The sequence below is a fragment of the Acinonyx jubatus genome, chromosome C2 (genome assembly GCF_027475565.1).
Source record: "Acinonyx jubatus isolate Ajub_Pintada_27869175 chromosome C2, VMU_Ajub_asm_v1.0, whole genome shotgun sequence".
NCBI classification, from domain to species: domain Eukaryota; kingdom Metazoa; phylum Chordata; class Mammalia; order Carnivora; family Felidae; genus Acinonyx; species Acinonyx jubatus.
Window position 1 is genome coordinate 131018878 of NC_069384.1, and position 19167 is coordinate 131038044.

At 36.9% G+C, this 19167-nt stretch overlaps 1 protein-coding gene across 5 annotated transcripts in view; it reads right to left on the reverse strand.

The window, feature by feature from the left end:
* The window catches only part of ANKRD28 (ankyrin repeat domain 28), a 191290-nt gene that overhangs the window by 160993 nt on the left and 11130 nt on the right, over nt 1-19167 (reverse strand). The gene's annotated exons all lie outside the window — the stretch shown is intronic.

The window sequence follows — 19167 nt, forward strand, 5'->3', positions numbered from 1 at the left end:
AAATACAAACATAATCTGTGTTCATGAATTGGAAGACTTAATTTTGTTAAAATTTACATAGAGAAATCTACAGATTCAATATAATTCAAAATAATATATTGAATATAATCCCTATCAAAATCCCAACAATGCTTTTTATAGATTAAAAAAAAAATCCATCCTAGGGCACCTGGGTGGTTCAGTCAGTGAAGTGTCTGACTCTTGATTTCAGCTCAGGTCACAATCTTAAGGTTCCTGGGTTCCAGCCCTGTGTCAGGCTCTGCAGTGACAGTGTGGAGCCTACTTGGGATTTCTCTCTCCTTCTCTCTCTGCCTCTTTCAAAAATAAAATAAAATAAATAAATCCATAAATCTTAAAAAAAAAATCCATCCTAGACTCCATATGGAATCTCAAGGGACTCTGAATAGCTAGAACAATCTCAAAAAAAAATTTTTTTTAGAAGTTTCACATGTCCTGATTTCATAACTTTTTACAAAAGCCACAGTAATCAAAACAGTGTGGAACCGGCCATTAAGACAGGCATGCAGACCAAAAGAACAGAGCCCGGAAATAAACCTTCCCATACACATATGATCAAATGATTCTAACAAGGGTGCCAAGACCATTCAGTGAAGGAAAGGACAGTCTTTTCAACAAGTGGTGCTGGGAAAACTGCATAACCATAAGCAAAAGAATGAAGTTGGACCCTTACCTCACACCATATACAAAATTTAATTCAAAATGGATCAAAGACTTATACACAAGAGCTAAAATTATGAAAAAATCCTTAGAAGAAAACAGGGGAAAAACTTCATGACAATGGATTTGGCTATGACAAAAGCACAGGTAACAAAAGAAAAAATAAACTGAACTTAATCAAAATTTAATATTTTGTGCAGGAAATAGTAAAATTTTCACTAGCAATGGAGTGAAAAAGAAACCTACTGAAAGACAGAACATATCTGCAAATCATGTATCTGATAAGAAGTTAATATCCAGAATATATAAAGAACTCCGACAGTTCAAAAACAGTAACAGCCCAATTAAATAATGGGCAAATGGCAATAAGCACATGAAAAGATGCTCAATATCACTAGTAGGGAAATGCAAATGAAAACCACAAAATACCACTTCATACACATTAGAATGGAAATTACAGAAAAAAAGAAAAAAGAAAATAACAAATGTTGCCAAGGATGCAGAGAAAGTGAAACTCTCATGCATTGTTGGTGAGAATGTAAAATGGTACAGCCATTAATGCACAGATTACAGTACGGTATTTCCTCAAAAATTAAACACAGAATTACCATACGATCCAACAATTATAGTTTTACAGATATACCCAAAAGAACTGAAAGCAGGAACTGAAACATATTGATATGTACTAGGTCATTATTCACCAAAAGCCAAAAGGACACTTAGGAAATAACACAAGTGTCCACAGATGGATTAAACAGACACACAAAATGTGGCACATACATACGCTGAAATATTATTCAGCCTTAAAAAGTAAAGATATTTTGGGGTGCCTGAGTGGTTCAGTGGGTTAAGCGTCCAACTTTGGCTCAGGTCATGATCTCATGGTTCGTAAGTTCGAGCCGCATCTTGGGCTCTGTGCTGACAGCTCAGAGCCTGGAGCCTGCTTTGGATTCTGTGTCTCCCTCTCTCTCTGGCTCTCCCCCACTCTCTCTCTCTCTCTCGCTCTCGCTCTCACTCTCTCAAAAATAAACATTTTTTTAAAAAAAGTAAAGATATTTTGACATATTCCACAACATGGATAAGCCTTGAAGACATTATGTTAAGTAAAATAAGTCAATCACAAAAGGATAGGGCATTTTTTTTCCTTCTGCAATTATCATTTTATTTTCATTGAGCAATAGAGTCACATCTTTTTAAATAATCAGAACTGTATTAAAAGAGCATAAATTGAGTGGCAACTGCATGGCTTAGTCGGTTAAGGATCCGACTAGTGATTTCCGCTCAGGTCATGATCCTGCAGTTTGTGAGATCAAGCCCTACATTGGGCTCCACACTGCCAACACTTGGGATTCTCTCTCCTTCTCTGCCTGCCTGCCCCCTGCTTGTGTTTGCTCTCTCTCTCAAAATATATAACCCACACACATACAAAAGGGCAAAAATTGAGAAAGCTGATTCCCACCACTGCCTTCCCACCTTCCTGCCTCTATAATCACTTTTCTTGGTTTCCTGTTGTACCCTTCCAGTGTTCTTATTTATGCAGATACAAGGACGGGGATTTTTTGACAAACCTCATTTTGTTCAGGGGTTGGGGGATAAAGTGAATGAAAAGTTAACATTCAATGTGTATGGAGTTTCATTTTGTGAAGATTAAAAAGTTGCGGAGGAGCTAGATGGTAATGACGGCTGCACAATGTGAATGTATTTAATGTCAATGAATTGTACACCTTAAAATGGCTTAAATGATAAATTTTATATATGTATATTTTACCACAATAAAAAATATAAATAATGTTTTGTTTTTACATAAATAAATAATTTACAGTTTAGGATAATATGTATTTTTGTTTAATTTTAGAGTAACAATTTTTTTTAACACCTGAGGGAAGAAAATAGTATTGATGGATTCTATTGCACACACACAAAATTTTTTTTTTTTTTAATTTTTTTTTCAACGTTTATTTATTTTTGGGACAGAGAGAGACAGAGCATGAACGGGGGAGGGGCAGAGAGAGAGGGAGACACAGAATCGGAAACAGGCTCCAGGCTCTGAGCCATCAGCCCAGAGCCTGACGCGGGGCTCGAACTCACGGACCACGAGATCGTGACCTGGTTGAAGTCAGACGCTTAACCTACTGCGCCACCCAGGCGCCCCCCCACACACAAAATTTATAAAGACCTGTGCCTCTAAAAATCTCTTGTCACTGTTCAGTTAGAATAAAAAATATAAATCTAAAATGAGAAAGTAGAGAGTATAAAAGAAAAAAAATAACATGGAATTTATAACAGTACCTCCTTAAATGTTTCCAAAAAGTACACCAGTAATTAGAAAAAATCTATTCCCTTTTTTTTTTTTTTTATTTCAAGAGAAACAGAGGCAGTGCAAGTGTGGCGAGGCAGAGAGAGAATCCCAAGTAGGCTCCGTACTACCAGCACAGAGCCTGATGCAGGCTCAAACTAACAAAACTGTGAGATCATGACCTGAGCCAAAATTAAGTCAGATGCTTAACCAACTGAGCCACCCAGGTGCTTCAGAAAAAAAAATCTTTGTTCCAAGGTGAAACGTGGGGGGTTTTTTTTGTTTGTTTCTGTTTTGCTTTTTTGAGAGAGAGAGAGAGACAGCAAGTGCGCTGTAGGGTAGGGGCAGAGGGAGACAGTGCAGGGGGGAGAGAATCTCAAGCAGAGCCTAATGTGGAGCTTGATCCTGTGACCAACCATATTATGAACTGAGCCAAAATCAAGAGTTGGACACAACCGACTGAGCCAACCAGGAGCCCCCAAGGCAAGATTTTTTTTAAAAACAGAATTTCCTCACATTTAACTAGTGAAAAACATCCAAGTATACAAATATCGATGTTAGTATTATTTCTACTAGGACTTGAGAAAAAAACAAATTATGATCTTTTCCTAATACTCTAGTTCTTAATCCCTGCTAAGAAATGATTAGGGGTCATAAACCCACGATGAACTAAATAAAGTACTACATATAAAAAAGTATATACTTTTTTATATTTTATATACTTTATAATTAATACTTTATATTAATACTTTATTATACTTTATAATAATAAACTTATTAATATTAAGTTTATTAATATCTAGGGGGGGAACCACTGCCTATAAGTTTTTAACTTGACCCCTGACAAATTTTCCTTCCTGATTTCTTCTGAATCTTCTACAGCTTTGCACACCACACTGCACTTATTCACGGACTTCACAGATATTTCTCAAAGTCTTACCTAAACAAGCCAAACTAACCCTCTACAAAGGTTTAACCAGACCAGTATTTTAAATCAAAGTATTCCTGATTAATGTACAGATTAAAAAAAAAAAAAATCCATGGAAAGTCTCTTTTCTTCTAAATTACTTTCAGTAAGGTTCTCCCAAATGTTGCCTGAAATAAATTCCATAGTAACCCACCAACAATTCACTCAACCCACAGAGCTTATTTTCAGTGTTTACAGAAACAGATGACCTATTATTTCTTTATGGTTAGATAAAGCTATAGTGCATGTCGATAATTAAAATGATTCTATCATAACCCCTTTTCATGAGCATGCAATCTCTTATATGTAAAGTGCTTGCTCAATCTTATCCTGTTTCTCTGAGACTCTCATACAATGCTTTTTCTATAATCATTTGCCTAGAAACTTCTAGAAAATAATTTATTTACCATTTCCTGCAATTCTTTTTGTCATTCTTCCAGATAGAATTCTCCACTCATCTGATCTAGAAATAATACTTTTCTAGCCATATGAAATCAGAATGTAACCATGATAAATTCTATGTATTTTGCACATTAAAAATATAATCAGGTAAAAGTTAAAAGCCAGAACTTTCTGCCAAAGCCCAAGGGATTTAAACCTACTAGCCTGTGGTAGCCTAACCCCACAAGAGACACAAACTTAGGTTCGACAATATCTATGGGATGAATCTCAGGAAGTCATGTGTTCAAAAAATTTTGGCCTCAACACTCCTTCACACTTTTAAATTACTGATGAACCTGAAGAGTTTTGCCTGTGAAAGCTATTTATGTTGATGTCTCCTATACTCAAAATTAAAACTGAGAAATTGTTTAAATATTTATTTGAATTCACTTAATACATTACAAATCAATACAAATAACTGTATGAAAGTAAGTTTTAAAAATCAGTAGGAAGAGTGGCACTGTTTTACATTTTTACAAATCACTTTAATGTCTAGCTTCATAGAAAATAGCTGTAGTCTCATATATGCTCTGTGTTCAATCCATGATAAATTATCCTGATTCAAGTAATATGAAGAAAATCTGTACTCATAACTAGACAGAAAATGTTAGCATATTTTAAAAGCCTTTTCAGATAATTATGGGTATCTTCCTTTGATTTTACATCAAAACTTGTCAAGTAGGATCTATTAAAGGCTAGTTGCAATGTGAAATATAAAACTATTATCCACAAACTTTTCATACTTTTCACATGAAATCCATACACTCTGAATATATCTGACCCATGAGTGTTTTTATAACATCACAAATCAGTCCTTAAGAAAATACTAGTTCATGGAGTTATTCAGGTCTTCCAACCCTTGACACATTTCATTATCTACAATATCAAAAAGTTACCCTTATTAAAATAATTACTAACATTATCAGAAGCCTTTCAAGTACTGTGAAGGTGCTAAACTCAAGGAGAACAATACAGATTCTCTCAACATCTGATTTCTTTCTGGAAAACTCAAATTTTATTAATAGTAACGAATATTGACAACTGCTTTCCTCGAAATGACATCTCCTTTGTTCCTTTTCAAGAAAATATTTGCCAAATATCCAACTCTGAATAACCAGTCTGTCAATTCCTCTTTCAAGTAAAAAGGGATTTATTTCATAGAAAACGCCTAGTTCAGCTGGCAAGTCCATCCCCAAAGTGCATTTCCTGTGCAGTACATACCCATTTTACCATACAGATGTTCAAGACTCAAGCATAATAAAATTAAATTATACTTAAAAACATTCTTAAGGGAAATGGGCGGTTTTTGTTTTGTTTTGGTAAACTCTGAGTGCATGGCAGTAAAGGACACAGACGACTAGACAGATTGGTGCCACTGGTGAGATTCTTAAAACAGTTATCAGCAGTTTTACTCACCATGACTTTTGTACCATTAGTTCAAATGTTAACAAAGTAAAAGGGGCACATAATATTTTATTTTACTGTTACTATGAGAACAGTTTTGATCTCAGGGACTCCCAGAGGTCCACGAAGCACACTTTGAGAACCACAGATTTATATGTACCAACAGGTCTCTAAGATATAAGATCTAGGTATAAACTACTGATCAATAACAGAACATCCTAAACTAGCCCCCTAAGAATCACTCGGATAGCTGTTTCCAAAGAAAGAAAAAAACAGCAGGCCCAAAGTGTGCAGTAAAGGCTTCACCTTGAAAAAAAAGATTTGGCCTTTCCCCAGCTTCTAGAAGGTAACCTCTAAGCCCTTGGAATGTCCTGTTTGGCAAAAGCGTCTCTGTTTACCTGGAGAACATGGGCCACAACAAATAGTCTAATAATGTGATTTATGGTGAAGCATTTAGGCCATGCAGTATCAGCCTGACCTCTTAAGGGACTGAAGACTATGTGACTGACCCCCAGTAAAAAGTCTGGACCCTAAGGCTCAGACAGGGTGGCAACACTCCTAATTGCTCATACTCCATGTAGGTTGTCATACATTGTTGCTGGGGGAAATAAGCACTGCCCACATGACTCCACTGGGAGAGAACAACTAGAAGATCATATCTGGAACTCACCTACTCTGGTCTGTGTGCCTTTACCCATTCCTGGTTTTAATCTATATCCTTTTACTGTAATAAATCATAACCATGAATATAAAAGCTTTGCTGAGTTCTTGGAGTCCTCCTAGCAAATTACTGAAGCTGATAGCGGTCTTAGGGACCTCCCAAACTAGCACAAGGTTAGTTACAATCAAACTCCTGAGTATATAAAAGTCAAGCCCACACCTATAGATTTTTCTACACAAGATACTCAGTTTTGCCCAGGCCCAAAACCTGGTGTGTATGTGTGGATGTACGCACATGCAAGCTCCACGGGCTCCCTAACTGCCAAACTCCAAGGTAACTACCAATGTTTTCTCCAAGCAGCCTGTTTAAAGAACAGCTTCTCAACCTCTGCAACGTTGACATTTCAGAACAAACGATTCATTGTTAGGACTGGATGTCCTGTTCATTGTTGGACATTTAGCAGTACCCTGACCTCTATCCAATATATGCCAGTATTATCCTTTCCCCCTGCCCAGTTATATCAAAAATGTCTCTAGTCATTGTATAATACACCTACCCCTCCTACTGGGAATCACTTTTTTAAAGGAAAATCATCTAGGAAGAGTGTCCTTGCCGTTTTTTTAATGTTTATTTATTTTGAAAGAGAGCATGCTCGCACATGCATACACAAGCAGGGGAAGGGCAGAGAGAGAGGGAGAGAGAGAATCCCAAGCAGGCTCTGTGCTGACATGGCAGAGCCTGAGGCAGGGCTTGATCTCACAAACCATGAGATCATGACCTGCACCAAAACCAAAAGTCAGATGCTTAACTGACTGAGCCACCCAAGTGCCCCTTCTTTTCGTGCTTTCAAAAAAAGGAATAAATTTCATTTTAGCTCTATCTTCTCATCCTCCTCTAAACTTAATTGTTTGATGATGGAAAGCAACTGTCCATTCTGAGTCTTACCTGCAAACAATACTTGGAAAACAGTTCTAAACTAAACTCTTCCTTCTAGGGAACTCAGTCACAGGTTTCCAATTTCAAGAGTGAAGGATGCCTCTAACAGTGATCTTTTAGTAAAGGTACATATAAATCTTCTGTACTTCATACACATTACTGCACATAAGAGAACGAAGATATAGGCAGTGTTTCTCAACCTTGGGAATGCACTTCAAAATAAGTGGAGATGCTTGTCTTTAAAAATATAGGTACCAGCATCCCATTCCAGATACACCTAATCAGAATCCATTATTAATCCAGCAATTATTTGAGTGTCCACCATATATGCAAAGCATTACTATTAGGTAATGGGGATATGACAATAAATAACAGACAGATATGGTTCTTACTCTCTACAAGCTTGCATTCCAATATAGAGAGAGACACACCATAAACATGTAAACAAATAAACAGAATTATTTCAGAAAGTGCTACAGAGAAATAAAACAGTATAATGGGACCAATTTCCTGCATTCCCACCAATATTAGTCAAGATATTATCGAAGTATTGAATGTGATAGGTAAAAATGTTATTTTTGCATGCTAGTATTTAAGAAAGCCTGTGACATAATCATATGGCTAAACTCCTTGCTATGTGATTGGTGCTGGGCAAAACTGTGGCCCTTATTCTTTGGGAAATTATAAGCTCAAGACTAAACAGATAAGTTTCCTTGTAGTTTCAATTCTAACTTCCATCAGTTAAATGAAAACAGTATATTCGACTCTTGAAAAATATAGGTTATTGACTTTATGAGTAAGGAGAAAAAGAGTTCCTGCATTCCTAAAACCTACTGCAGGTAATAAGTGAGAGTAGTCTAGAAACAAGGTCGTCTCCGGCACAAGTTATTCAAAGGTGAAAACAAATTGACAAGTTGACAATCACAAGGATAGTTTAGAATAGAATCTGAGAAGACTGGAGAAGGGGATTTATTTTTCCTTTCATTTTGTACTTCTGGAAAGAACTGGTAGCAAAAACCTAGAATGAATAAACTTTCTGCTCTTTAATTTTTCCTAACAAGTACTATATAAAAGAAAACATATAGTGTGTGTGTGTGTGTGTGTGCACCAAATAAAACAAAGATCAAACACTTCCCTGTCATAGAAAAACTACTAAAAGATACAGCTTAGGTATACCCAGCTTTAAGAATAAAAAGAGAAGAAAAAAAAAGGTCAGCTCCCACAAGATGTGTCTATGTTTCAATATACACTCCATTCCATATACACAAAAGGTAAGCAATCTGTTCATCCTGTAACAGTGGTTCTCAAACTGTTGTTTCACAAACTTCACAGACTGCTCCCATGGTCCCTACTCTACAAACTATATTACTCTGTCACAAATCCATAAATATTTTATGACTGCAAGGAAGTAGCTACTTGGATATAAACAGCATTTAATTGCTCAAAAGAACAAAGAAGGAATTCCAGAGAAAAAGGCAGATTCACTTTCCTCTTACAGCCCACAGTTTGTCACTGCCATCTCTAAACAAGCATTCAGAATCCAGTCTTTGCAAAGTCCTTTCCTCAAGGCCCAAGTATGACGTAAGAATTCTATATAAAATCTTCCAATAGTTGCTCCCCACAGCTATAAGGTTCAAGTTCCATAGCTTAGAACATAAGATACTCCAGGAATTGACCCCTACATACTTCCCCCCTCCAGCCTCATCTCCTGCCAACCTTTCTCAATCCTCACTCAACTAATACCAGTGTGTAAGATAAGGCATATGAGTCTCCAACTGAAAAGATGGGAGAGGGGCTCACTAATACTTACATGTATTCTTTGAAAGATATAGACGTAAGCCAAATACTAAAGGAAGTTATTCAGGATGAAAGGAAGTGATAACAGATAGTAATTCAGAATCCATATGAAAAATAAACACTGGCACAGATGATTACAAGTAAAGGAAAAATGGCTATAAATACATTAAAAATAAATGTTTTACTATATTGATTTAAAAAGTAACTGTATAAAACAATTATAAAATGGCTTATAACATATAAAGATGTAGCATCTCTGACAATAATAACACAAAAAGGAAAAAGGGAATGAAGCTACACTGGAGGAAGGAAATGACGACGCCAGAAGGTAACTCAAATCCACAAGAAGAAACAGAGATCAGAAATGGTAAACACCATGTGTAACATACATTTACAAAAGACTATAAATATTTTACTCTTTTCTTCTCTTCTTTAAAAGACATACATTGTTGGGGCACCTGGGTGGCTCAGTTAAGTGTCCAACTTTGGCTCAGGTTATGATCTCACAGCTCCTGAGCCCAAGCCCCACATCAGGTTCTATGGTGACAGCTCAGAGCCTGGAGCTTGCCTCCAATCGTGTCTCCTTCTCTCTCTGCTCCTCCCCCACACACATTCTGTCTCTCAAAATAAACATTAAAAAAACCTTGAAAGACATACATTGTTAAAAAATAATAAAAACATAAAAGACATATATTGTTTAAAGCAATAATCAAAACACTGTATTGTCCACTTTATTACATAAGTGAACTTATTATATACTGAGCATCATTAGTATTAATCTGAAGTAGACTGTGATAAATTCTAAGGTATGCTGTAATCCCTAAAACAAACACTAAGAAATGTATAAAATCATTATTGCACTATATGCTAACCTGGATGTAAATTATGAGTATTTTTAAAAAAAGGATTGGGGAAAAAAAGGAAAGTATAATTTTAAAAAGTTATAAAATTTAAATGCTAAAAAGAAAACACAAAGGTGATAAAAGAGAAACCGAAAAAATACATGAGGTATACAAAAACCGAAAAGCAAAATGGGAGATGCAAACCCAACTATTTCAAAAATAATATGAAACAGGAAAGGATTAAAGAGTCCATTAAAAAGACATATCTGTTACATGGATAAAAAAGCAATACCCAAATATATGCCATCTACAAGATACATTTTAGATTCAAAGGCACAAATATATTAAAAGGATGGAAAAAGATATAACATGCAAACAATAACATCAGAACTGGAGTAGCTCAAAAAATATCTGACAAAATAGACTTCAGTAAAACAAAACAAAAAAAAAAAAAAAAGTTGCTTGAGACAAAGAGGGCTATTTTTTTTCCAAAGAGGGTTATTTTATAATATTAAAAGCATCAATTTAACAGGAAGATATAGTAAATGTAAACATATTCACCTAACAAAATAACCCAAAATAAGGTAAGCAAAAAATGAAAGAAATGAAGGAAGAAATAGGCAATTAAACAATAGAACAAGTAAACAGGAAATCAGGAAGAATACTGAATTTAAACAACACTACTGACCAATTTGACCTTACCAACATATGTGGAAGGCTCTACCCAGCAACAGCAGAATTCACATTCTTCTCAAGCATGCACAGAACATTCTTTTTGATACATCATATGCTAGGTCCATAAATCTCAAATTTAAAAAACTGAAATGAAAATCAAAACCACAATGAGGTATCTCATACCAGTCAGAAAAGGCCAGTATCAAAAAGACAAGAGGGGCACCTGGGTGGCTCAGTCAGTTAAGCTTCTGACTTCAACTCAGGTCGTGATCTCACGGTTCACAGGTTTGAGCCCCGCATCAGGCTCTCTGGGGTCAGTGTGGAGGCCCTTAGGATCCTCTGTCCCCCTCTCACTCTACCCGTCCCCCCCCCCACTTGCTCTTGCGAGCCCATGCGTACAGGCTCTCTCTCTCACCCACACCCACACTCACAAATAAACAAACATTAAAAAAAAAAAAAAAAAGATGATAAGAAATAACCAGTTTGGGCAAGGATGTGGGGAAAAGGGAACTCTTGCACTCTACTGATAGAAATGTAAATTGGTGCACCCACTGTGGAAAAGAGGATGGAAGTTCCTCAAAAAATTTAAACAGAAATACCACAGGATCCAGTAATTCCATTACTGGGTATTTACCCCCCGCAAAATGAAAACACTAACCTGAAAAGACATACGCACCCCTGTTTTTATTGCTGCATTATTTACAGTAACCAAGATATGGAAGTAACCTAGGATAAAGAAGATGTGGCATATATACAAAATGGAATATTACTCAGCCATAAAAAGAGTAAGATCTTGTCATTTGTGACAACATGGATGGATCTAGAGTGTGTTATACAAGGTGAAATAAGTCAAAGACAAATACTATATGATTTCATTGTATGTGGAATCTCAAACAAAGAAACAGAAACAAGAAACAGACTCATGAATACAGAGAACAAAGTGATGGATGCCAAAGGGAAAGGGAATGGGGGATGGGCACAATAGGTAAAGAGGACTGAGAAGTACAGACTTCCAGTTATAAAAGAAGTAAGTCACAGAAATAAAAAAATGCAACATAGGGAAAATAGTCAATAACACTGTAATAATGTTGTATAGTGAAAGATAGTGACCACACTTAACACAGTGAGCACTGAGTTACGTATAGAATTTTTATTTATTTATTTTTTTTAATTTTTTTAATGTTTATTTATTTTTGGGACAGAGAAAGACAGAGCATGAATGGGGGAGGGTCAGAGAGAGACGGAGACACAGAATCTGAAACAGGCTCTGGACTCTGAGCTTTCAGCACAGAGCCCGACGTGGGGCTCGAACTCACGGACCGCAAGATCATGACCTGAGCCGAAGTTGGACGCTTAACCAACTGAGCCACCCAGGCGCCCCCGTATAGAATTTTTAAATCACAATGCTGTATACCTGAAATTAATAGAATACTATATGTCAACTATACTTCAATAATAAAAAAATTTTTAAAAAGTATGTAACTTATCTTACTCATTATTCTGGTATGGATTATAATTCAAATAATGATGTTGGATTTCTTAGTTAAATAAATTGTTATAAAAATGTGGGAAAAAATGATATGAAGAATACAAAAAATATTCCTCAATCACAATGGAATTAGAAAAAAAAAAGAGAGAGAGAAACTTGGGAAATCCATAAATGTCTGGATATTAAATGAGACTTTTTTTTAAATTTTTTTTTTAATGTTTATTTATTTTTGAGACAGAGAGAGACACAGCATGAACGGGGGAGGGTCAGAGAGAGAGGAAGACACAGAATCCGAAACAGGCTCCAGGCTCTGAGCTGTCAGCACAGAGCCCGATGCGAGGCTCAAACTCACGTACCTCGAGATCATGACCTGAGCCAAAGTCGGACGCTCAACCGACTGAGCCTCCCAGGCACCCCTAAATGAGACACTTCTAAATAACCTACAGGTCAAAGACAAAAATCTCAAGATTCTAAGCTAAATGAAAACAAAAACAAAACAGGGGCGCCTGGGTGGCACAGTCAGGTAAGCATCCGACTTCAGCTGAGGTCATGATCATACAGCTCGGCTTTTGAGTTCAAGCCCTGTCAGATCTGTGTTGACAGCTCAGAGCCTGAAGCCTGCTTCAGACTCTCTGTCTCCCCCTCTCTACCCCACTTCCACTTGTGCGCTCTCTCTCTCTCTCTCAAAAATAAACATTAAAAAAATTTTAATAAAAAAAAAATATATCAAAACTCCTAGGAAGTTTACAGCTGCACACAGCAATATTAGAAAGACCTCAAGTAAGCTTCCATCTTAAGAAATTAGAAAAAAAGCAAACCAAACCCAAAACAAGCAGAAGGAAAGAAACTGTAAATATTAGAAGGAAAATCAATACCATAGAAAAGATAAAAATCAAAACCCAAAATTGGTTCTTTGAAAAGACCAACAAAATTAACAAACCTTTAGCTAGGCTGACCAGTTAAAGAATGGAGACAAATAACTAAAGTCAGACATGAAAAGGGGTACAAAACTATCAACCTCAGGTAAATTAAAAAGTTTATAAAGTAATACTATGAACAACTTTATGCCAAATTAGATAAAATGAGCAAATTCCCTAAAAAAACACAAATTACCTAAACTTAAAAATAAAAAATGTGAATAGACCTACAAGACTGAATTAGTAATTTAAAAGCTTATCACAAAGAAAAGTTCTTGCCTACACAACTTCATGACTGAATTATGTCAAATATTTAAATTAAAAATTATACTAGTCCTTCACAAACTCTTCTAAAAACAAGTTCCTAAATCTTTGGAATTTCCAGTGCTGCGAGCTATAAGTCTTTTGTCATGTTAAGTGACTTTTGGAAACCACCTCAAGATAACCAACCAAGGTGATCAGAGGGTTGTAACTTTCAGTCCACCCGCATCCCTACCCCTACCCCTGACTTCTAGGGAGGAGAGAGGGGCTGGAAATTCAATCATCAATGATTTAGTCAATTGTGCCCATGTAACAAAGCCTCCATTAAAAGCCAAAAGGATGGGGTTCAGAGAGCTTCTAGGTTGGTGAACACATTAAGATTGGGGGAGAGTGGCATACCCAGAGAGCACAGAGGCTCCATGCCCCTTCCCACATACCTTGCCCTATGCATCTCTTCCATTTGGCTGTTCCTTAGTTATATCCTTTTGTAATAAACCAGTAATCTAGCTAGTAAAATGTTTCTTTGAGTTCTGTGAGCCACTCTAACAAATTACTTGGGAACTTACAATTTATAGTGGGTCAGAAGCACAGGTGATAGATAACCTGGATTTGCAACTGGCATCAGTGGGGGGGGGGGGGGGGCGTCTTGTGGGACTAAGTCCTTAACCTATGGAACCTGATGCTTTCTCCAGGTCACCAGTGTCAAAATTGAGTTGAATTGTAGGACACCCATCTGGTGTCATTAGTGTGACAAGTGTGGTAATAGTATGAGAATAAGAGAACAACACTAGGAGAACTGATGTTTTCCAAAACAGGTATCTTTTTGGGTGATGGAAATGTTCTAAAACTGGATTGTGGTGCTGAGTGCACCACACTAAATTTACTAAAAGAACTGTGCTCTTAAAACAGATGAATTTTATAGTATGTAAATTATACCTTAAAAATTGTTTTTAAAAAAGGAACCACTGGTCTAACCAATTGCCAGGTCCTTGAATCCAACTTGAAAGGTTGATCAGCCACACAGGATCCTTACTATAGACAACAAAACAGAAAATGACTGAATTATAGCTGGAGAGAACTGAATTGGGTAAAAAGGAAGATTTTCCAACAGGGTGCTTAGGGACATAGGAATGTGGAACCAATGACAATTATACAAAATCAGCACATTTTACAATCAATGTGGTTCAGAGAGAAGACTACCTGAAGGGTGGGTCAGATTTGTCTCCAGGTATAATAATAAAAGGATACTCTTTCTAAAATATTACATGTAATTAACCTTAACAAAGGACAATGAAAAGGAAAATGTTTTCACTATTCTAATCAAAAAATTTCAACTCAAATGACCTTGACTTACTGCTTTACAATGAAGTAAGCAATATTTTAAAAGTTATATTATAACATATGGCATACTCAAACATAAGTAACACTTGTTAAGGCCGAATTCTGCAAGAGGTATTGCTTACCTGGTTTTGCACAATCTGGGTATTAGAATCTTGATTAACAGGTAGTGTCCATCCAGACACCAATATATAGCAATGTGTGAGAGCAGGGAGAGAAAGTGAAAAAATATGAAAAAATAAGAAATAATACATTTAAATCGCAGATGAGAATATGATTAGGATTATAGCAGAAAAAAATGCTCTGAGAAAGAAAAACGTATATTCATTTCTCTCAGCCAAAATAAGAAAAAGAAGATAGAGGGAAAAAGCAAAGTGCAGAAATAAAGCATGTGCAATAAGGAAGGAGATCCATAAGAAAGCTTCCATGGGTAAAGAGACTTCTCTTAGTAAATTAGGAGACACAACTACGTGTTAAAATGGAGAAGTTAGAAATGAAGATTAATGGACACAGAAAAGAAATGATAAGGATTAAGCAGCTTTGAAGGCGCAACTGAAGTTAGATATCAGCAAACTGGAGTGTATTCAACTTGGGTTCCTTACTTTCCTCACCAATTTTAGTGGTCCCAAAGCTAAAATAAGAGAATATATATTGTAGAAGTAATTGATTAGTTGACTGAGAAAGTCAAGGGAATACAGGAATTTAAGTTGTTTAGTAAAGTGATCATTAATTGAGCTACTACATACTACATGCTTTATTATCAACATACCCACAATTCTCACAATTAAATGAAGATATCGCCATGCCATTTTACTTCATTCAGAAAGTAGAAACAACCCAATACAGCAATAAAAAGAAATGAACTTCTGATACATGCTACAGTATGAATGAACTTGAAAACCTTATAAGTGAAAGAAGCCAATCATAACAGATTACATATTTTATGACTCTATTTATATTAAGTGTCCAGAATAAGCAAATGCATATAAACAGAAAGGAGATTAGTGGTTGCCTAAGACTAAGGGAAGGGCAGGGCAGGGGGAAGGGAGTAGGTGGGAATTTAGGAGGAATGGGGTGACTGCTGGGTATGGGGCTTCTTTCTGAGGCGACAAAAATGTTAAAAAATTAAGACTACAGTGATGGTTGCACAACCCTGTGAATTTACTTAAAAAAAAAAAGAAAGAAAAAACAACACTGCTCTGTATATTTTAAATGGGTGTATTTTGTGGTATGTCAATTATATCTCAAAAAAGATGTTAAAACAACCAACCAACCAAACTCAGGCTCAGATTTAGCTTCTTTGCCCAAGGTCATCACACAGTAAGACAAAGGTAGAGCTGCCCAGATCACTCAAGCCAAAGTCATCTTCAGTACAACAGTAGCTACCATTTAGCAAATACTAACTATGTATTAGAGTTTTTATACACTCTCATCTTAATTCATTAACTCTGTGAGACAGACACTATTATCTCCCTTTTTAGGTGAGAAAGCTCAAATTCAAGTGAAATAACTGGCCCAAGGTTACAGAGGTGATAAATTAATGAGCCAGAATTAAAAGCATGTATTCTACCATTTCAGACATTCAATTAAGATTATCATCAGTGTTTGCCGTATCCATGCATGATGACATCCACTACTATTTACTTAACATTTTTCTTAAAAGTCATTTGCTTCCCTTGCCTGACACAGCTGCAGGGAAGAATGGAGCTACAAGGTAAAAGGGTGACACTGGGGCTAAAGACAGGAGTATAAAACCTAGAGGACAGACATAAGACTGACATGATAACAGCATTAAGGGAAGGAACTGCAGGGAAAGTTCCCACTGAGAAACAAGGCTTGCTGAGGAAAGGATCCAGCCTGAGAAGGGTGTGGGAGGGGGAAAAATGGACAAGTTGTAAAAGGCAGAAGACAGATGAAGAGGAAGAGACTGTAAGTTTGTAGTTGAGGTTCAAGAGGCTGGGTCAAAAAAGATTAAAAGAAAGGAGGTAGAGGTGGAAAAACAGAAATGAAAGCAGCAAGATGGTTAAGAATGGGGTGATAGTTGAAGGGAGGAGGGAAGGGTGTTGAAGAGGACAAAATGAAACCTACAGAACAGTTACCACGAAAGGCTGCAATGGAGTGAGCTGGGAGATTTCCGAAAAGGCAAAAGGAAAGTGAGAACGAAGCAGGATACCAGGAAATACTCATGAGTCTGGACTGGAACCAAGGAAGCATCAGTCAACATCTGGTAATCAAAGTAGACAGGTCACCCACAATAAATCTCAAGTAAAAGTTGTCCCATGCTTCAGAAAACACTACCCTAACCAGTACTGCTCAAACCAGGAGGTCAAAGCTTCTCATTAGGCCAGTTTGTGGCCAAAGCAAACCCAGTGGACTAGGTAAAGCAGGTTCCAATACAGCAAAGCTCAGGTTCACTAGGGTGAGGAAGTAAGAGAACCAACAACGAAAGAAGCTGCTGTAGTCAGAGAAAAGAAATTCCATGTTCAAAACTGTGGTTCCAAGATGCTGAAGAAACTACAAGGTGAGCTGGTAAAAAAGTTCATTTGACTTCATAATGGAATCTTATAGTCTAATAGAAGTCTTAAAAAGTAGAAATTGCTGGTAAGGAAAAGAAAATACAAATAGGTTGTTTAGTGACATTTTAAAAGCAGTAATTCAATAGCCAAAACAAAGGAGTTTCTAAAGCCAATAATGCACCAGGACATCCAAAATAATCCATGTGTTACTGACCATCTATAATAGTTGAACAGCCAGTATGTCTAAACTTAAGGTGATATATACAATTTCAGCTTTATGGTAAAAGATAAACTGAAGGATAATTTGTTTTATTAACAGACCCTATATTTAAAGTAATTTATCCTAAGTTTCATTAAAATAGAAAAGTTGCTCTCTTAAAAAAAAATTTTAATGTTTATTTATTTTGAGAGAGAGTGTGTGTGTGTGAACAGGGAGAGGCAGAGAGAGAGGGGGAGAGAGAGAATCCCAGCAAGGCTCCACACTTTCAGCGCAGAGCCCGATGTGGGGTTTGAACCCAAGAACCATGAGATCATGACCTGAGCCAAAATCAAGAGTCAGACGCTTAACTGACTGAGCCACCCAGGCACCTTGAAAGGTTCCTTCTCCCTGTCCCTGCTACAGTATCAAATGAGAAGGTCTGAAAGGTTATAGCCCTTTGGCTTCATCTATTGAAGTCCTTTGATTTCAGACATCTTCTCTGTATGAATCATTCAAGCTCTAATAGACATGCTCGTTGTTAACTACCTGCCTATACCCTGGATTAGGCTACTTATTGGATCTACATGATAAATACTACATATGCTATTCTGATCTGTTCATCTGATTTCAACTCCACTGCTCACTCCTGAAGCTGCAGTTTGCTTTTACATCCCTTAAAAACCAGGTGTTTTCAACCCTCAAGTTCAACTCCTTTTCTTCAGGATGTGGTCGTTGCTTGCCTAGCTGTTTTTAGTTCTCCCAGAGACACTCTTCTCACCCTTGGCATGACCCAGTGTAACACTTTGGAACTACACACTGCCTAGCATGTAAGCTTTCAAAAACTGGAGGAAGTCTCTCACCATTCAGAGAACTAGTCAATATAGAAGGGTCTTGTTTACCTGTTTACACACACACACACACACACACACACACACACAATCTTTCAAAGTCCTGTTTGAATTATCTTTTTCCTAATTTACACTAATAAGAATACAACACTAATAGTAAGTAGGTCCTTTCTGACTTTCACCATTTCTAATCAGAAAGTTCCCTCAAAAAGAAAAGACAACATATAGTATTTCTTTAAGAACAAGACAAAGCAAAAAAACAACAACAACAAAAAAACTTTAGTTAACTCCAGGAAAAGTTTAACAATATAATCTGCATCAAGACTAAGATTTGCAGTTCTCTAAATAAAGTATTCTATTCTTTCCTGGTGGTAGAGATTAAGAAAATATATATACACATGGGGTGCCTGGATGGCTCAGTCTAAGGTTAAGCATCTGACTCTTGGTCACAGCTCAGGTCAGGATCTCACAGTTTCATGGGTTCAAGCCCCGAGTCAGGCTCTGCACTGGCAGTGTGGAGGCTTCTTGGGATTCTCTCTCTCCCTCTTTCTTTCCCTGCCCCTACCATATTCATGCTGTCTCTCTCTCAAACTAAATAAACTTAAAAAGAAAGAAAGAGGGGCGCCTGGGTGGCTTGGTCGGTTAAGCGTCCGACTTCGGCTCAGGTCATGATCTCACGGTCCGTGGGTTCAAGCCCCGCGTCGGGCTCTGTGCTGACAGCTTGGATGGAGCCTGGAGCCTGTTTCAGATTCTGTGTCTCCCTCTCTCTGTGACCCTCCCCCATTCATGCTCTGTCTCTCTCTGTCTCAAAAATAAATAAACGTTAAAAAAAAAAAAATTAAAAGAAAGAAAGAAAGACAGACAGACAGACAGACAGACAGAAAGAAAGAAAAGAAAAGAAA